This window comes from Podarcis liolepis, assembly GCF_965112155.1.
Source record: "Podarcis liolepis genome assembly, chromosome: 14".
NCBI lineage: Eukaryota > Metazoa > Chordata > Lepidosauria > Squamata > Lacertidae > Podarcis > Podarcis liolepis.
The window spans coordinates 22,445,864-22,467,303 of NC_139569.1; the positions used below are offsets into that span (position 1 = coordinate 22,445,864).

The 21,440-nt window shown below is 44.8% G+C and overlaps 1 protein-coding gene across 1 annotated transcript in view; it reads left to right on the plus strand.

Moving 5' to 3' along the window:
• Positions 1–6,992: 6,992 nt before the first annotated feature.
• Positions 6,993–21,440, plus strand: part of ABAT (4-aminobutyrate aminotransferase) — a 196,129-nt gene continuing 181,681 nt past the window's right edge. Inside the window, exon 1 of the mRNA XM_083473768.1 lies at positions 6,993–7,001. The gene's annotated coding sequence lies outside the window, so the exon portion shown is untranslated. The remainder of the gene's footprint in view (positions 7,002–21,440) is intronic.

Sequence of the window (21,440 nt, forward strand, 5' to 3'; positions counted from 1 at the left end):
ACAAACACATTTAAAAGGCCATTGAATGTTAACCAGCCCAAGGCCTGGTTGAAAAGGAACATTTTCATCTGGTGCCTAAAGATATATAATGAAGGCACCAGGCAAGCCTCCCTAGGGAGACTGTTCCGCAAGTGGGGAGCCATTGCAGAAAAGGCCATATCTCACGTTGCTACCCTCTGGACCTCTCCTGGAGGAGGCATGTGAAAAGGGGCCTCCGATTATGATTGTAGGGTCCAGGTCATTTCATATGAGAGAGTCTCTAGTTGCCTGCCAACCCTTGGCTCTTGCTCAAGTCTGCCCTTCAAGTGATAGGATTCTCATTTCTATTAGGCTGCAATCATATCCCCAGCTACCTGAGAGTTAGTCCCATTGAACGCAGTGGGGTTTACATATGTATGGTAAGGACTGCACAGGATTAGAACAAAGACTCAAGCTGTCCCCAAAGAGGGGAGGGAAACAGCTCACAATGGGGAGAACATGCAAGGGCAGTTAACTAGTGAGCAAAATACCTATTTTTTCAGGAGATACCTCCATGTGGTAAATTTTGTATTCTGCATGGGTAGACTCTTTCTCATGAGCAGCTGAACCCAGGTAGAAATGTCTGCTACCTGGGGAGATTATAACATACCCTCCAACATGTCCAGGCCAAAAACCAGGACACATGACTTCTGGGCTGTTCTTTTTGGGGCTCCGTGGTATAATGTGGGAACACCCTTCTAGGAAGACCAATTAGAACTTCACCATGTGCTGTTATGAACTTGCTCCATATGGCTGCCTAGGAATGTTTGCTCATTTAGTTCAAATGGAGGCAGGTGTGTGTGTGTAATTATTATAAAAGTAATAATTACTTTTGTGACCATAAAACAAATGGGTCAATGCAGGTGACTGAATTCACACACAAGTAAATCCCCCCTCCCGCCCCCTCGCTTCCAGTGTGTTTCTCGTTTTTTGCTATATGCACACTAGAACTGATTGCACAACCACAACAGCCCTGGAGTGTCATTACGGCAAAGTTATATCCATCTCTTTTTTTGTGGCTAATGACAACCTATTTTGCTTTCAGCAGCTTAGCGTGAGCCCCAGTTTCGGTGGCTGCACTGTAATTTACGCAAGCTGTCTATGGGCTTCAGCCATTCCTCTGACCATATGTTCCCCTCCCCAGATTGCCAGGCACTGGGGCCTCCCTTGCTGTGTTTGCTGGGGGGTGAGGTGTGCTCTTGCCACTGCGTCAGCACTTCATCACCATTCAAGGAAGCAAGAATAATGTGCTTATTATCGAGAGAAACTCCTAATTAGCAAGTTTAGTGAGTGTGCGCCTGTGTGCCTTAACTTGAATTGAATACATCCCAATTATGAGCGGCTCATTATTAAAAGTACAGCCAGCTGTTTGTGCCAGAAATTCAGGAGCCCCAGTAAACAAGCACTTCCCTGTTTGCTCACAAAACCTTCCAGGCTATTTGTTTCCTTGTTTCACTTTACAAAGAACGATGGAAACACGCGCTGTCAGTGTGTACCCGGAAGATCCGAGCGAGAAAGGAATCAAGTAAGGATGCAGTGAAAAGAGTGGTTGTTCCTCTCATTTTTAATTATTATTATGAGCCTATCACTTCACTGTTGTCAGTGGTGGTTATGATCTTCCATGCCTATACAGTGGTACCTCGGGTTACAGACGCTTCAGGTTGCAGACTCCGCTAACCCAGAAATAGTACCCCGGGTTAAGAACTTTGCTTCAAGGTGAGAACAGAAATCATGCAGCGGGAGGCCCCATTCGCTAAAATGGTACCTCAGGTTAAGAACAGTTTCAGGTTAAGAACGGACCTCCAGAACAAATTAAGTTCTTAACCCAAGGTACCACTGTAACAGCCATAGCCAATTTATTGCCCTCCAGGTGATGCTGAATGACAACTCCCATCATCTTTGACCACTTGCCATGCTGGATTGGGCTGGTCTGTAGAGCACCCAATGGCTACTTTGGGGTAAGGATGTGGAAGAAATTTGTTTCAGTTCGTATTTTACTAATTCGTACTTCCTGAAGTATAATATGTGAACTTAAACTCAAGGTTTATTGCATTAGTTTTCCTGGATATAATTCTGTCCCAATTCCTAATGATCCTTTTACACTGCAGTCTCCATTGTGTTATGAACTGTGGCTTTTTGATTGATGTACCTCCATGTTGCACTGAATTTTAAGTTCTGGGCTACTGTTCCAAATTTCAGCACGCTGAAAAACGTGGGAAAATTACAACACCAAACTCCTGCAATTTTCCATGTTAATGGGTTTCAAATGGAACCATTTAATACAGAAAAGCTATGGCTTTTGTGTCATGTGAAAGGTCACATAAAACACACACAAAAATAATTGAGAAAATCATAGAATTGTAGCATTGGAAGGAACCCCCTAAGGTCATCTAATACAATCCTCGCAATGCAGAAATCTCAACTAAAGCATCCATGGCAGATGCTTTACAATTCAATAAAAAAGAAACTAATCTAAATAAAAATAAAAAAGAAATCAACAAAAAAGAGAAAGAGGCATATAGACATAGATATAGATACAAAGCCCTTTGTTAGAGGTAGATCTTAAGCCTTCTCTCACACGAAAGAGGGTGGACTCTCTCCGTTCTCATCTGGGAGCTTCCTTCATAAGAAAGTTCTTCCTGATGTTTAGTCGGAATCTCCTTTCTGTAACTTGAATCTATTGGTTCATGTCCTATCTCTAGAGCAGGAGAAAACAAGTTTGCTCTATCTTCCATGTGGCAGCCCTTTGAAGACAGCTATCATATCTCCCCTCAGTCTCCTCATTTCCAGGCTAAACATGCCCAACTCCCTCAACAGTTCCTCATACGGTTTAGTTTCCAAACCTTTGGCCATCTAGGTCACCCTTCTCTGCACACGTTCTAGCTTCTTAAATTGTTGTGCCCAAAACTGCGCACATTTCTCCAGGTGTGGTCCAACCAAGGCAAAATAGAGAAGTACTTTTATTTCCTCTGATCGGGACACTATACTTCTCTTGATGCAGCAACAATGGAATAAAGTGCTGTCTGAATGCAGCCTCAGTTATCCTTATAAGCATTTGGAGCAGCACGGAGATCATGACTCTGTAAAAGGGCTTACACAAGGCCACCGTAGGTCAGGTGGCTGTTGTTAATGCCCTGTACCACTAGACCTGCTGATCAGATGGGTCCATCAGGTCTAGGTTGCCCCCTATAGTGGTAATAGTAACTGATTCAGTGCTGACCCAAACCCAGACCATGGCAGCGTTATGGAAGGCTGTTCACTGCAATGAGTTTGATTATGTGATATGAAAGTTCTGCTTTGGGGGTGTGATCCTCACTCAGAGGATAATGTAGAGACAGTTTCTGACATCAGTTATGCATAATCAGCATGCAGTGTTTCCAAATATGGAATGAAATATGATGCAGGAAATTGCTTTTCCTCCCCTTTCCTATAAGCCAATAATTTAGATTTTACAACCTTCATTTGTAAGGGAAATGGGATAGCAGTCAGAACTAAACTTTGGATCTTCGACAGGTTTAAGCAGGAAAGTAATTAAGGCTTCTGAGAAACAAATTTGATTGGAATGTAGACACTCAGACTCATTACATGCTGAAAGAAGCCAGCAGTGGTAAGTCCAACTGCCCTGGCATTCATATTACAGAGTAATTTTGAGCACTCCACTTGAACCAGGAGTAACCCATGTGGTGCCCTCAGGATGTTGTTGGACTACAACTCCCATTATCTCCAGCTAGTACAGCCAATTGTCAGGGATGATGAGAGTTGCTGTCTAATTTCTGTCTTACTTGAACATTGCCCATGTTGGCTAGGGCTGATGGGAGTTGTAGTCTAACAACGTCTGAAAGGCATCACACTGCCTACCCTTGGCATAACTGCTTTGGGATGGTTTTATTCATTTATTTGTTGCAAGGATTTTTTCTTCCACTCTTCAGTCTCACATTTAATAGTATTTAAGAGAATCTCAAAGGGTGTGGCATAGGTCTCCTGATATGATTGTATCTGCTGATGACTCTCACCTGCAAAGTGTTTGATTGGATATTTAAAAGATGAAGTGATCCGTCAGGTAACCTGGTCCCAATATAGGGCTTTATACTCCCAAACCAGATACTAATTGGAAACCTGTGAAATTCTTGTTTCTCACAGTGGAGCATTGGACAATATAAGCTGGTCCACAGTTATATTTTGTGGAGCGGAAGAAATTTCGTTGGTGGTTGCATAGAAAGGCCTGCCATGTCCAAATATTCCCTTTTTTGTGAGGCAGTGAGGAAATGTATCATTTCCAAGAGATATCTTCTGAGAGTTGGATAAATTGTTCTCTTGGAGACACGGTGCTCATCCTCTTAGTTCTATTTGGATATATTCTTTTCTGTGTTTTAATAGGGTTATTACAGCTTTTAACACACCATGAAATTACAAGCCTACTTTGGGGACCCATAACTTAACATAACAATACTATTTATAGTCTTTGTTTGAACTTGGGGGCTGGGAAAATCAAGAGCTACACGGTAATGAAAGTAGCATCATTAAAGGCTTAGGCAATGTTCTGGTCAAGGTGATAAAGCTGTGGAATCTTCAGCTGACCAATCGGAGGGCAGAGGAGGGTGAAATTAAAAATCAGGAAAAGTCAGTTGAAGGAGGTAAGGACAAAGAGGTGGTGAGAGAAAGTAGGGAGAAAGAGAAGGAGAAAAGAAGGGAGGAAACTACCTTGCTGGCTGTAGACTGAGACCACTTCCCCCAAAGAATGTTGAGAAATATATCTTATTTTTCTGTCTATAAGACACCCCCCCATGTATAAGACACCCCCTATTTTGGGGGACTCAGATTTAAGAAAATGGGGGGAGATGTATCTGTGTACAGTGGTACCTCGCAAGACAAATGCCTCGCAAGATGGAAAACTCGCAAGACGAAAGGGTTTTTTGTTTTTTGAGCTGCTTCGCAAGACGATTTTCCCTATGGGCTTGCTTCGCAAGACGGAAACGTCTTGCAAGTTTGTTTCCTTTTTCTTAACACCGTTAATACAGTTGCGACTTGACTTTGAGGAGCAACTCATAGCACACGGTGTGGTAGCCTTTTTTTAGGTTTTTGAAGACTTTGGTGATTTTTGAAGCTTTTCCAAAACTTTTCCGACACCGTGCTTCGCAAGACGAAAAAAATCTCAAGACGACAAAACTCGCGGAACGAATTAATTTTGTCTTGCGAGGCACCACTATATAAGATGCCCCCTAATTTTTGACATCATTTTTTAGGGGGGAAACATAGTCTTATACACGGAAAAATACGGTAGTTTGTTAGTGGCATTAAAAGTTGTTAGCACCCCCTAAGCTACAATACCCAACACCCTTATCAAACTATAGTTCCCAGATTCTTTGGTGGAATCCATGACTGTTTAAAGTGATATGATACTGCCCTCCTCTGCACATGTTCAATATCCTGATTAAATTGTGGCTCCCAGAGCAGGACACAGTAATCCAGGTGTGCTCTGAGCAAGAAAGAATAGTGATACTATTACTTCCCTTGATCCGGACACTATACTCCTCTTGATGCTGCTTAGAATAGTGTTAGCTTTTCCTGCTGCTGCATCACACTGTTGATTCATGTTAAGCTTGTGATCTATAAGACCTCTAGATCCTTTTCACGTGTACTATTGGCCCAGTTCTCCAATCTGCTAAGGTCATCTTGTATCTTGATTCTGTCTTCTGTTGCATTAGCTCCCAGCTTGGTGTCATCTGAAAATTTTGGTGAACACCCCCTCAATTCCTTCATCTAAGTCATTTATAAAAAATGTTGAGCAATAACTGGCCCAGGACAGAACCCTGCAGCACCCCACTTGTCACCTTTTTCCTGGGATAAAGAACCATTAGTGAGCATTCTTTGAGTTCAGTCAGTCAACTAGCTACAAGTCCTACCTAACAGTTACCTCATCCAGTCTACCTTTTACCAGCTTCTTCACAAGAACATCATGAAACTCAAGAGGATACAATCACTTTCTCCCAAGGTTCCCAGTACTTCCACCTCATCAATCAGTTCTTCCCTGTTGGTGAGGACCAGGTCCAAGTTAGATGATCTCCTTGTTGCTTCTTCCACCTTCTGGGAAAGGGAATTGTCAGTGAGTCAATTGATGAATTTGTTGTAGAGCATCTGCTTTGCTTGCAACAGGATCCAGGTTCAATCCCCAGAGTATCTCCAGGTGGGGCTAGGAGAGACCCATGCCTGAAACCCTGAAGAGTCATTTCAGTCCATGTGGGCAATGCTGAGCTACATGGACCACATGTCTGACTCTATATAAGACTGCTTTTTATGTTCTTATGTTCATCACCAAATAGAGCTTGTATCGCTTGCATGCCATATCCCTTTGGCTATGCTATTTTCCCACTCAATGCTCATGGATCCACCTGTGTTTGCTTCTTTGTGAGTCTGTTTGTGCAGCAGCTCCTTGCATGGGTATCAGATGTATCTGATGAAGCTGCTTCTAGTCCACATACATATAAAAATCTGTTAGCCTTTAAGGTGCCGCACATCTCCTTTCTATGCTTGCTGTTAACAGGCAAACACTGCAAGCCCTCTGGAAGTTGTTATCTATCTCTCTGTCTATCCCTGGAGCTCAGAAAGGGGTAATAGGTTTCTTGCCTGTTTGTTTTTTTAAGGTGAGCCTTATATATGCTCAGAAGCCAGCCATGTGTGAAACAATGCTCAGATTATTATTAGAGAAGATACAGCAATAACATTTGATCCGCGGGTCATTCGTAGGGAAGTCTTCCACTAGCTGGTTCCCACTGACTTGACACGTGGTTTGTAGTGCAGCTAAAGTAGGATGATAAGGAGTTTATTTCTCCCTCTTTCAGGCAGAAATGAGAAAAGTCACAGACACAAATAGAAATCCTCTAGAGGTTTTCTAAGATGCGCATGGCCCTCAGCTGCTCTGTGAAGATTCCCTCTTGGCCATCTTCCAGCTGTATTAAATAAACACTTACGTTTGATCCTTTGTTCTTATCTATCCTGCCAATTTACTTTACCTTTCTCAATACAGACATTATAAGCTTAGCAGCTGAAGATGAAACAAAGATGCTCTCTTCTTTTTTTCTTCTTTTTTACATGGGACAGGTGGGTAAAATTGGCAAATAGGTGCCTATACCATTTCTGCTTCTTGGGCAGGAGAACTTATGTAGCCTCAGTGGTGCTTGCATATTTCGACAAGATGATGACTGCAAGGACGTGGTGGGGATTGCCTTGGGTAGAACAACATTTGGCTTGACTCTTCCTTCAAGGTGGCCCCAATCCACCTCTCCAGGAGCCCAAACTGCTGCTGCTCAGCCAGGACATGCAGAAGCTGAGCAGCAGACCCTCTTAGTGTCCCTATTTTCCAGGAACAGTCCATGATTTAGAGAAGCCGTTCAGGTTTCTGATGTGATCCAGGTGTGTCCCACTTTTCCTTAGGACGTCCCTATTTTCATCAGAGAAATGTTGAAGGGTATGGAGTTATCTGAACCACCCCCACAAGCCATCTCAAGGCAGCCCTGTACAGGGAAGTTTTAAAAAAATGTTTAGTGTTTTATTGTGTTTTTATATATGTTGGAAGCCACCCAGAGTGGCTGGGGCAACCCAGTCAGATGGGTGGGGTATAAATAGTAAAATAATAATAAAATTATTATAATAAATTATAATAATGGAATGGGATGTCCCTATTTTCATCAGATATGGAGCAGGGCAGGGAATGGCTGCTCTTACCAGGGCCTAATGAAAGGCTCAGGAGCTTAAAGAGGGGATGTTGAAAAGTGGCTTCCCAGAGAGGGAGGAGCTGGCATGGCCATCTCTTGGCTCTGCTTCAATCTCTTCTTCTTTTTCTAGAGAAAACCCCACCCTGGTTTCCCCAACCCAATTGGACTAGGATCTGGGAAGGCCTGGCCATCAAGGGTGGCCTCAGAGTACATTAATAAGGATCCAGCAGCACAGCCCCCTGAACCTTTCACTCCCCAAACATTGAAATCCTTGGAGAGAGTGCTTTGAGGATTCACCAACAGGGTAGCAATGATTGTACTACCTGGGAAGAGCAGACCCACTTGGGGGCTCTAGCCCTATATCTATAGTGGAATGTCAAAAAATTATGTGTGGTTGCAGTTGGCTTGTCTAGTCCTCATTTGGGACTTAATTTGAACTTACGAGGCCTCTAGATTCACACCTTTCATCATGTGTTTCCCAGCTCAAGCTCTTTATCAGGCTTCGCCAACATGGTGCCCTCCAGATGTTGCTGGACTCCAACTTCTATCAGCCTGAGGCAAGGTTCACATTTAAAGACAAACCTACCCAATTTGCACTTTCTGAAACAAGAAAACTGAAAAACAGCAGTCCTTCAAAAATTGCACTTCTCTGAATTTTGCAATGCAGTTCTCCAGCCAAGTAACGTGCACAAAAATGTCTATACTCAATTGAGGTATGCATCAAAGTGCATATATTTTGAAATACAAAATGCATTAAGTCAGGGGAAATTTCTTTGCTAAAATGTATACATTCATGTCAGATGATGTAAAACGCAACCAATAATAATGTGAAAAGGAAATTAAGGAGTCCAGGCTCCCCTAGAATCCCAGATCCTGATCAAGCACACCCATTTCTCCTACATCTGTCAAGGACACTCCCTGCAGACTTCATTGCCACTGCAGCAGATCATGATTCCTCTTGTGCAATGCTTGACTGCAACACTCATCTGTTATGGTCCATCCTTAGCCCCAGCCAACAAGGTCAGTGGTGAAGGACGATGAGAGTTGGAGTCTATCAATTTATGGAAGGTGCCACATTGACTTATAGTGCCCTATGTCCACTGGCTTGAATTAAGTTCAGGAAGGAAATGGGGCGGGCAGAATGGGGGGAAGGGTCCATTTTTAACCTACTGGATTTTATATTTTTACCCATAATATTTTTACAGCAGGGCCTCAATTTTTAAAGAGGAATACTGGGCCACTGCTTGTCATGTTAAAAGGCTAAACAGGAGGAAACGATGTAAATAAAGTAACATGTAAGAAGTTTCAGGTTTTTATGGCTGCCGTAAGGGAAATAAGAGACCTTTTCTCAAAAAATAGTAATAAAAATGTGAGTGGCTTTTCTCGTTTTTACAAAAACCAATGATGGGATTGAGATTTGGGTGAAGAGGAAAGGAACTTTTTAAAGGTTTCTATTCAACTTTAAGCAGTGATGGTGGAAGAAAGCCCTTGCCTCTGATTCACAATTGATGGTAGGGACAAGCTAGAATGTGCGCAGAGGAGTGGAACCAAGATGGTAAAGGATCTGGAAACCAAGCCTTATGAGGAACGGTTGAAGGAGCTGGGTATGTTTCACCTGCAGAAGAGAAGATTGAGGGCAGATATGACAGCCCTCTTCAAATAGCTAGAGGGGTGGCACATGGAACATGGAGCAAGCTTGTTTTCTGCAGCTCCAGAGGGCAGAACATAAACCGATTGATTCAAATTTCAAGGAAGTATGCTCCAACGAAACAATAGGTAAGAGCTGTTCCACAGTGGAATGGGCAACCTCAGAAGATAGTAGACTCTCCTTCCTTGGAGGCTTCTAAACAGAGGTTGGATGGCCATCTGTCAGGTATCCTTTAGCTGTGGTTCCTGCAATTCAGGGGGTTGGACGAGATAACCCTTGGGGATTCTACAATGCTATGATTCTATGATGAAGAGAGCACCTTAGAATAACACATTTGCTGAAGGACACATTTAAATACATTTTTAATCCCATGCTTTCATCCAAAATGCTCAGGGCAGCAACTGTAGTGCTGCCTTGCCTTCTCATATGTCTCAAAACAAACCTGTGAGCTATACCTGCCCGAAGGAAGTGACAGTGTTGCTTCCAGGTTGGAGAGCGTCTTTCCATTCCTCCTTACACAAGTCGAACTGCAGAGGGAAACTAATAAACAGGGATAATACCTCTTGCATTTCATGGCCTTTGGGCCACAGTGTTTTCCTTTTTTTCCCTCCCCCTCTATCCTCAGAGATTCACCTGTGCCTCTCCAGTCCACAAAATCTTATGCCATTAAAAAAAAACCTCTTAGTCTTTAAGGTGCCCAATTCCTTCCTGTGCCAACTTACTCCTGTGTTTGCTGTAAACTAACACAGCAAGTCCTCTGGAAGGTGTTGTCAATCTTTCTGTCTATTCCTGGAGCTCAAGAAAGGATAATCGACACTCCCAGAGACAGGGAACTAGATACTATCCTGCCTTTCACTGCGCCTCATTCTCCATTAGACAGCAGCCCCAGAATAACCCCGACCAGAGTAAAGGTTATTCATTCATTCTGCCACTTTTATTTTGCCAGACTCCTGATTTCCCCAACGTACTTTTCCCCGCTTAATGGTTATGCTAGGAACCTTTTTGGCTTAGCAAGATGTATGCGTACCTGTGGTTTCTGACTTCATTATACATTTCCCTCTCCCACCCGCCTCCTGAAACAGACAAAAACTCTACAAGTAATTATCTATGTTCCGGCAGTTATGCAGATGCAAGAGATGTACCAGTTGCCTCAGTTGGCAATTGTGAAAGAAAGGTCACGGGGAGTGGGAGGAGGGAAGAATCCCATAAACGGAACAGATTATCGGGGGAGAACATTTTGGTAAAGGTTTAGCAAAGAAAGATCTTTGGGTTCCCATGCCCATTAGCAGAAGAATTTCACATTCAGGTCTGAAAACAAAAGACATCTCAATGTCTGGGGGATTTAGAAACAGAAAAACAAGAAAAGATTTCCTTTGAATCTCTGTCTTTTCCCAACCAAAACAAAATACAATTTCATAACAAGCTCTTAGAATATTGATTTTCTATTGAGATTTTAAATCAACATGGTTTAAAGGATGTATATTCAAGATTAAATCACCAAAAAAGCATATAGTTTAGGAGTTTTTCATTATGCTTTTTTTTGTATCTATATCTGCCTCATTTATTAACAACCAGAGACTTCTGGAACATGTTATACATACTAAAGTCTGTACCTACATAAGTTTCTGCTGTACCTGGAAATACAGGACAGGGCCAAGACTGCCTGAGACTAAAGAAGATGCTCTCCACACCCATTCCGTGTACAGAACCGGACCAAGCTGGCAGCAGATTTCTTAATTATGAATATGTCTAGCCCACGCTGTCATGGCTCAGTGGTGGAGCATCTGTTTTGCTTGCAGAAGGTTCAATCCCTCTACTCTCCAGGTAGGACAAGGAGAGACCCCTGTCCAAAACCACAGAGAGTGGCTACCAGTCAGTGCTGACAATACTAACCTAGATGGACCAAGCACCCAACTTGGAATCAGGCAGACTTCTGTGTGGCTTGGCAGCAGAGCACCTGCTTTACATGCAAGTTCCAGGTTCAAGTACTGGCATCTCCAGGTAGGAGCTCTGTAAGTAATCCTGGAGAGCTGCTACCAGCCAGCCTAGACAATACTGAGCTACTTCCTAAAGGGAAGTAGCACTGCTCAGTGGTAGGGCATCCACTTTGCATGTGGAATCATAGAATTGTAGACTTGGAAAGGGATCCCAGGGGGCATCCAGTCAAAATGGTTCAATCCTCAGCATCTCCAGGTATGACTGGGAATGTTCCCTCCCTGAAATCCTGAGGTGTCAGTCAGTGTATATAATACGGACCTAGATTAACCAATGGTCTGAGTTGGCATTATGCAACTACTCATGTCTCTATGGTGAAAATAGCAAGTGAAGCTGGCAAAGTCCACATTTAAGTGTGTTACACCAGCGTATCAGGAATGTCCTACAGGCATCTCATGTTCCGTTGATGTAATGGGGCTTCCTCCCAATATTCTAACTGCTTAGCCAGAATATATTCTGTATTAGGATTGGGTCCTTAAAACAAGGGACAGCAGCATGGTAGCCCCCAGCTGTTGCTGGGACTACAACTCCCATCATCCCTGACCATTGACCAACCTGGCTGGAGCTGATGGGAGTTACAGTCCACCAACTTTTGGAAGCTACCACACTGGCTGCCCCACTGCCTTAAGGTATCCCTTTAAAAACACAATTTAACTAGAAATGATTCCAGCATCGCTTGCAGAAGGGAAAATTCCTTCAGGGATAAATTATATCTTGCTTGATTTCTGTCAAAATTGCTTCCATGTTCAAAGCATTCCGACAAAAATGTTTTCCTCTGTGGTTACTTTTGCACAAACACACACAACAATATAACAAGTGAAAACTAGCTCTCTCTTTTTTTGTTCCGTTCAGATTAAATATCTCCGGTTTCTTCCTTCTCTTCAGAAAATATTTTTCTTCTTTGTATTTTTGTATCTTGGATAAAAAGCTGTCACTGGGGGCATCCATGAGTGTTGATATTGCCTATTTGACAAGCTCATTATTTTTTTTTGGGGGGGGGAGGGGAGACTAGATAAGATATCATTCCACAAAGGCGATTTATTTCAAAATCAGGTGCTTCCGAGTTCTAATTCTTTTTTTCTGATTTCCCTTTTTAAGAAATAAAATAAAATACATCTGCTGTTGATCCTGACCACAAGACAAAAAGTGTCCCTTTTCTGGATGCTACAATATTTACAGTATTTCTGTTGGAAGCCACCCAGAGTGGCTGAGGCAACCCAGTCAAATTGGTGGGGTATAAAATTGTTCCTGTTGTTGTTGTTCCTGTTGTTCCTGTTGTTGTTGTTAGCATTACAACAGTAAGGGTTGGGGGAATGTTTTCACCCTGAGGGCCACATTCCATTCTGGGCAGCCTTCCAGGGGCCACAAGCACGCAACTATCATACAGTGCAAGTTCCCTGTTTTCAGTGGGACATTCCACCGCAGAAGTTCCTGCAGCTTCTGATGCCAATCATGGATGTCTCATTTTGGCTCCGTCTGCCTCCGCCATGGCTTCCGCTGCTACCATGGCCACCACTTCCTCTGACATGCTTCTGAAAGCCAGTGCACACTTGCATAAGGGCAGCCAGTGGTGGGATAGGGCAGGGGAAAGCAGCAAGGGGGAGGGGGAGGTGTGTAGGTATGGCCGGCTGCAGGACGGTGTGGGGAGGTCATACCTCAGTTTGCCCTCCCAGGATGTTAGAGGGTATGCTTTGTGGGTGGGGCCAAAGTAAGCAAAGCATATGTAGCTTTTATACAGGTTTCTACACATTCACACCCACACACCAATCTGTCCTCCATCCAGAGCATTCAAGGACACATCCCAGCCAGGCAAAAACACTCAAAGAGGGTGCAAAGAAGGGCAGGGGCAAAGTGTCAGGCTTTGGGGAATCAGATCCCTCCCCCAGTGGCAGTAAATAAGCAGATCAAACGAAAGGAGCGTCCTTCCCAGATGGTTTCTTTAATAATCACAGCGAGAGACAAAGGAATGCATATCTCTTTAAAAATGGTGTTGCTCCCAGTAAAGGTTTACCCCCTCCATCTCCATTAACCTATGTCACTCCAACATCCAGTAATCTGAGCTTGCTGCCACTGTGCTTTCTGTTCTATCACTCTCAGACCCCGTTTAGTCTTAGGTGAAGGCGGGTCTGGAATGCTTTCCAAGGACACTGAATCTACCAGCTGTCTCTCTCCTGGTGTTTCCTGTTCAAGCTGTTCCTCACCCAGTATTTCCCAGCTTTTCCACTCTGGACTATGTCCCTCTGCAAACCACTGTTCTAAATCAATATTGTCCTCCTGCCCTTGGGAAGGTTCAGAAAAATGAGGGGGGGGGCTCCCACCATTCCTCCTCAGGATGCTGGATGGCCATATTTGGCATCCAAGCCAATGGTTTCCCATTCCTGACCGCCCCCCAACAGCCTGAGTCCAAGCCATAGGTCACAACCAGTGTTTTGAGCTGTGCCCAGAAACAGACTTGTAGTCAGTGGAGCTGTTGTAACAAGGAGTTTCTCCCAGTAACTAGGTGTGATATTCTTTGGAGACAATGCCTGTTGCCTTAAAGGAACTGGTGGGGAGCCATGGACATTGTTACATCTATGTGATGGCCTGGGATTCGGACTCGGAGGCTGAACCTGAGGAATCCCAGCCTGCACAGGATTCCCCGCCTCCAAAACCAGCTGAGCCGGGGCTGGAACTTGAGCCTGAAGGGTCCTCACCTGTGCTGGATCCTCAGGTGCAGGCACCAGCTGAGTCTGCTCTGGCTCCTGAGGTGATGGAGGACCCATTGCCTGCAGGTGTTCCACTCCCAGCCCCGTCAGGGCAGGCTGAGGTTGCCTCTGGGTCCGGTAACCCTCCAGCCTCTCCTGAGCTGCAGAGGCTCAGGGCAGAGAGGCGGAGGGAACTAAGTTCTCGCAGGAGGAGTGCTCGCCTTCAAGCCAGGAGAGGCAAGTCACCTGTGGACTGGGGCCGCCCTATGCCTCGGGACAGATAAAAACCAGCCAGCCCAGTCCCAGGTTGCGGGAGCAACATTGTTGGTAGCCAGTTCCTGCCTGCACCCTATCCTGCCGGATCTCCTAACCTCACCCGACTCCCTGCCTTGGACCCAGCTTCAGCTTTGACGGATGGCCTCAATACTGCACCCTCGACCTCGGACTGGACTCGTACCACGCCTCACGGAAACCCAGGGGACCAGCACAATCTACCAGGTCTCCTAATTTGGCCCATGAGGCCATTTTAGCCAAGCTGAGCCCACTGAACCTGCACCTGATGTTGAGGCTCGCACAGCACCCTATGCAAGCCGCAATGGTCAGCTGTTCATTGGGGCCTCCTCCCTGCAAGTGTTGATGAGCAGTTGATCAACTGTGCATAGAAGGGCTGACAATCAGCTGATCTCTGCAGAAACAGGTCACCTGACATTACTGTGATACCATGTGATTGATGGGAGGATGTGGGAGAGAAAGATGCACTTCTCCCTCGACACAGTCCCCGGCATCTGCTCCTCGATTTGATCACACACCTCACGTTCAAAAACGCGCCACTCCCTGAAGCCACCCCCCAGATATAATCAAGGAAATTTCCCAAGCCTTGAGTAACCTGCATCCCAATGACTTGGACTTTTAAGCAGACGGCTGCAAAAGCAATTTCCCACCATGTCTGAGGAACATGCAGAATAAGAGAGCCGAGCGCATGGAAAATAGCTTGCCGAGACGATTCCGAAAATTGCTAATATTTGAAACCAGCAGGTGTAACAAGGTTATTGAGGTGAGGAGAGAATTGCAGCCTAGAGGTATCAGAAGATGTTGCAGCAAAGTTCAATATCAGTTGCTATTTTTTAAAACAGTAATTTCACTGCAACATTGACCATTGAGAACAGCCACCCTCTATTTAACTAGCCAGGCAAGGTTCTCTCCCCAACACACACACACAAACTTCATCTTTCTGTACTGGCAGCGGACTAATACCTCCATTCAAAGCAATATGCCTGAAGCATTGCATCCATCCCCAGAATCCTATACAAAGAGCCACACTATATTTTAATCTTTGACCTGAAGAGACTGAGCAGCATGATAATTTTTAGATGCCTGAAGGATTTCATGCTCGATCAAGGTGGGAGGGACATAAAGGATTGGAGGGGGGTTAGAATGAAAGCAGAAATAACAGACTAGCCTCCCAAATGCTGAGGAGGGGGACATCCTTGACCCAAGTGGGCAGGATTATAAACTTTTCAGGGCTGTAACTTTCTTATGTCACTTTGTAGGTTGCCCTTGTTGGCATCGTGTCGTGATTCAGACCTGCCCAGAATTAATTTTTTTTTTATTTATTTGACTTGTATACTACCTGTCAGGGAACTGACATCAGAGACACGCGAGAAGGAGAGGGTCTCTGATTCTGCAGGCGAAGGTCCCAGCACCAGGGGGAGACTCAGCTTGGGAGAAGGGGAAGGAAATAAGTGTAACACCAGGAATCCAGGAGAGCAACGGGACGAGGAGGTGGAGGGGCTCCAGGACTCTTCTCTGGAAGTCAGTGAGGAGAGAGCCCAGGCACCCCGCTACCCACGCCCACCCTGCGCAGGAGACTCCCGCGCAGTGAGAGGCGGAGACGATTGGGCGTCAAACAGCTCTTATGTTGGCAGCGGTTTAAGAAACGCCCACAGACAGATTCTACGAGTGACTGAGGGCAGCCACGCGGAGATGGGCTGTGCAGTCCGGAGGGTTAACCAGGCAACCTAACGCCCAAACGGGGCAGGATTACGCACGAGTAACTCCCAACCACTACAGCACCCTTCATCCAAAGATCTTAGGGTGGTTCATGGCACAAAAATACAGATTTGGAACACAAAATTATTATTATTAATAATAAACCCATAACACCCCCTCCCACAAACACATTTCAAAGGACATCAAATATTAATCAGCCAAAAACCTGGTGGAAGAGAAAAGGTTTCACCTGTTGTCCAAAGATGTATAATGAAGGCACCAAACGAGACTCCTGGGTAGAACATTCCACAAACAAGTAGCCACTACAGAAAACGCCCATTGGCAGCTGGTGCAGTTGGGTTTATATTGGCATAATATGCTCAAACCATCTTGCCCTGGTGAGCTAACTGGCCACTGAATTCTGCACCAGGTGAAGTTTCTGAACCGTCTCCAGAGGCAGCCCTACCTATAATGCACTGCAGTAATCTAACCTAGATGTTACCAGAGCATAGACAACAGAAGTTGAGCTATCCCTGCCCAGATAGGGGTGCAACTGGGCCACCAGCCAGAGCTGATGGCAGGCACTCCATGCCACCAAGGCCACCTGAAATGATTCTATAACTATTTTATGAGGCCTACAGAAATGTGGGCATGACAATTTTGGCATAAACCCACACAAAAAGAGGAGCGGGGCCAGGAGAGCATGCGAAGCAGAAGTGTGCTGAGTCCTGGGTAGTGCTGGGTATGTTCTGTCCTGTTGGAGCTAGGAGAGCTAACTAAGCTTTGCGTTTAATGGTTTTTCATACCTTTTTGCCAAGGAAGCCAGAGGAGAGAGGACTGTGAACTGAGTGATTTCTACAATTTCCATAGTTCCTCCCAGAATTTCCTGTCTAGCTCTCACCGCACCCATCTTAGTGGGAAATGATTAAAACTGGCCATCATATTTGCTTAACAAAAGGGTGAAAGACTAGGGATAGTGAGCATCCGTGTCTGCTGTCTGCCTTCAAATCACCTTATAATTGTGCAGATGGATCCCATTGAGTTGAGTATCCTGTACTTGACAACTGAATTTGCACGTGTTAATCTTTAGGTCAGATGTGTGTGAAGTCAGGAAATTCCTCAATGGGTTTCAGGTTTCTGCCAGTATCACCACGGTTCATCATGGAGGGTCTCCTGTCATATTAGAGTTCTGCCAATCTTATACCTATGCCATGAACTATTTATGAGATAAACCATCTCTTAAGTTCAGATTCACACACACCTCTTCACATTGCCATTAACAGAAGCCAGCATTGCTACCCTACAAAACCATGAAGACCAGGGACTCTAATCAGGGCTGCCCAGTTGGCGCTGAACAGAAGCAGGCTTTAGGCTTAAAGTTACAATTACATAGAAATAGGTTTACCCCATATGGGAGATAACCCGGGGACTGCTGGCTAAGAGCCAGCAGTGCAGTCCAGGTGAAGCAGGAAGCAGGCAGGACGAAAAAGAAGAAGAGAGGGAGGTGGCTACATGACTTGGCCTTTTTACCAGGTCTGGAAAGGTCACACCCACCTACTGGTCACATGCAAAGGAAAGGATGCCCCAGCCAGGTGTAACAGGAAGTTCAAACTGGCTGGACCAACATCCCCCTGCATGTCCACTCTAGCCAAACAGGTAATGTTGTACTTGACTGCTCCAGTGGATTGCATCCCACAGAAATAAATAAATAAATAAATAAAATTACCTAACTGCACCTCTGCTTACTCCTCAGTGCCAGTCTTGTGACACCCCATCTGATAGCACGTCGCCATCCCTAGAACCACTGGTGAGAATGCTCCTGGGGATGTGGGTGATGGAGTACGCTGGGAGGCAGTCAATAGTGCTCTGAATGCCTGTTACGTCTAGTGAACAAAGCACACCACCTGTTCACTGGTTCAACTCCAGCTCAAAGCCAAATGAGTCGCCTGATCTGCTTGATTTCCAGAGAGAGAGAGAGAGAGAGAGAGAGAGCGCGCTTCTGCTCTCTCTTCACTGCCACCAATCTCCTCCATATGTTAGAGGGTTGTGGGTGTTGTTGTTTTTAAGTTAATAGAACAGCTGAAGAAGAAGATGATGAATTAAGGAAGCCTCCATTAATTTTTCATTTTGACAGATTATAGTCCATCACAAGGTGGAGGAGGAGTGCCGTGTACACAGGCTGGGGGACCTTGCTCTTTACAATGGCAACTTATTGCTTTTTGCCTGAATTAAGTAACAGGCACTGGAAGCATGTAAAATTCATGACAATCTATAATTTACATGCTGGGACATAAATAATGAACTAAATCTTGTCATTAAATTGGGATTTCATTTTTCATCAATCCCTATGGTGATTAATTTGGAGTTGTTGTTGCTTTTTGCCTTTCTTTCCCTTTTTGCAACCATGTAATATAAATTGAATGCACTTTTTCATGGGGGAAAGTGATTGAAAATGTTCTGGTATTTTTATTTTTTTATTAAAAAAACACCCAGTTAAATTGTACAATGCATAGCTGGGAGCTTCTAAGCCAACCAGCCATTGATGATAATGTTGCATTAAGACTACAATTAATTCACGTCAATATTAACATCACCTTTCACAAGCCATTCTGAGCAACAACAATCCCTAAATCCTGCTCGGTTTCGGATTAATTAAATGCTCCTGATTTCTGCTGGAGTTGCCTTGATTCAACTGCAATAAAATAAGCTTTTGGATAAATTCTTCTGGAACAGGGTCGATTATGCAGGCAGGGAGTTCCTGGAGAATTTACTGGTGACAGCAGCATGAGATGTTAAAAGAGCTACAGTCACAGAGCTCTCCAGAATCAGTCAGGAGGTGTCTGGTACCAAATCAGACTTCTGGACACCTCTGGTCTCCTTACAATGTAGGTCAAGCAGCTCCATTTCTGGCAATATTCTGGGGGCCACATACTAGTGGTGGGTGGGGCCAGAGGGATAGGTGGACAGGGTCATTAATGTAAATGACTTTTCCAAGCTCTAGGATGGGTTCAATAGCAAGGAACTGACACCGTAGACCTAATTGATTCAAAAATCAATCATAATCAGTTCTGATATTGAACCTGAACAGAAGTGTTCATAGTAGCAAAGAAAGCTGCCTTATACCATGTGAGACCATTGATCTATCTACCTCTGTGTCATCTACACTGACTAGTAGTAGCTCTCTAGGATTTTAAGCAGAAGTCTCTCCAGCACTGGAGTTGCTAGGGATTGAACCGGAGACCTTCTGGATGCAAAGCAGGTGCTCTACCACCGAGCTACATCCCTTCCCTGTTCAAGCTGGAGTAGAAAAACCCAAACACAAAACTCTGAAGATTCTCCTCCACCAAATAAAGGCATCCTTCAGGAAGGCAATGTTTAAAATTTAATTGTGAGATAATGGGGTTACAAAATGGAGAAGAGCGAGTATCGGTCATTTTGTCAGAGAACAAAACCAGTTTGCTCTTGCAGTGCAGCTTCCCTGCTTGAGCCTCTGGGGTCTAATTTAAACTGCTGACTTTGCGGTCCAGTGCAGCAGATAAATTCCAAAGAAAGCCGTATGCTGATTCCACATGTATCTCCTATCTCTGTAATACAAATGCATGCCAACCTAATCTTGTCACATACTTTCAAGGGACGGCCTTCGCTCTGTCTTGCTTCCTCGTTCCGAGTGAGTCACTTGCTGCTGTATCCCATTATTTTCAACCCAATATCTCTGCCAGACACTCACCTCAAACAGCTTTCAAACAGCTTTCAAAGATGCTAATAAGTCCTCTGAGTCTAGAGAAGCAGGACCCAGGAACCAGCATCATAACACTGGATAGATGCGATTCTCTCACCGCCACAACTCTTCCCAGGGATTCATTACATAATTGGATCTTGGGAAAGTGGACAGAGAGCCCAGAAGTCCAAAAACATTAAATAGACATTTGTAGATTTCTCTGCATTCCTTCCCGGTGAGAATGGAAGAATTTGTCAATTTCTGTTTCTCTCGGTTTCTCATTTTTTTCAGTCTTAGTTCTCCACATTACCATATCGGTTTGGTTTGTGACCAGTTTGTTTTTAAGTCCTCAGGAAAATGTGTCAGCATTTCAGTGTGCCTTTTTCTCCTAATATACACATTTTTGTATGCTATTTTACCAAACACACACATTCTTGCAAACAGTTTCCCTAACATAAAGCATCTTTAACATCATCTGCACTAACAGCGGCTTCTTAATATATAATTTGCGCATTCACTGATGCATGCCTTTTGTTACTTTTGTTTGTAGAATGACATCGCAAAATTCAGAGACATGCACCTATCAAAGGATGCCTGAGTTTTGGCCCATTTACTGTTGTCCTGAGCCTCGTGGAGATGGCCTGGAGGTGATAATTGGATCAAGATGGTGGGTGGGAGCAGCTGGAAGAGCTAGAATCTGGTGGTCCCAGGGTGGTTTCTGGCTGGTTAGGAGGAGCTTCATCAGGCTTCTGGGAAGCCTTGGAGCCAAGCAAGGAAATGACAATAAGCCCTGAAGGCACAGAGCAGGACCCAAGGGGCAGCCAAGTGGGTTGTTGGGAAAGAGATACACCCTTATGCTGTTGCACACTCCCAGTCAGACCCCTCCAGTGGCTCCTCCTGGAAGTGAACCTGTACCCTCAGAGGAGGCTCTGGATGACAGATCTGGTTCTGAGACAGCACTGTCTCTTCCTCCACCTCCTAGGACATGGAGATGCCAGCACCAGTGTGAACAGGTAACACTGGGCCAGCCCACTTGAAAGAGTGCCTGCTGGCCTGCAAAGATTCCTCACGCTTGCGACCCTAAAGCTGTGCCCATCCTTCTCTTTTAAAGGAAGCAGTAAGGGAAGGGCTGTGTTGCTCATTGGGACAACAGCTTACTCAGCCATGCAGATCGCCTGTGGTGCCTTAAGGGCTGCCTACGTACCGTACTGACCTGAGCATGAAAGGTTTGGACAGCAACCATAATCTGAGTCTGAGTTCTTCAGCCAGCAAGAGCCAGGACAGTTGATTCAGGAAAGCACCTGAAAATAGCACTCATGAGAAAGAGCTGGAATGAAGGTTATATTTATTAAAATATAACAGTTCGGAGAAACTGCAAACCAACATAAACCCAATGTACCAAATGCAAAGAGGTGCAAGAAAGTGAGGGTTTCTATAATCCAGGTAGGGAAGCATCCGCCTCGGTCCCCTGGGCATGTGATACAGCCACAAAAGGTGAATCTAGCAGAGCACAGCCATAAACTGTGGCTCCTCGGTTAAGGATTGGGATGAAATGATTCTCTCCTTGCTAGCAGAGCCTTGTTCTTATGAACCAGCATACACACCCAGGCTTTGCTGTCCAGTGTTCACTCAAAATCCACATGCTAGGCCTGAAGGGCACCACCAAGTCCCCTGAG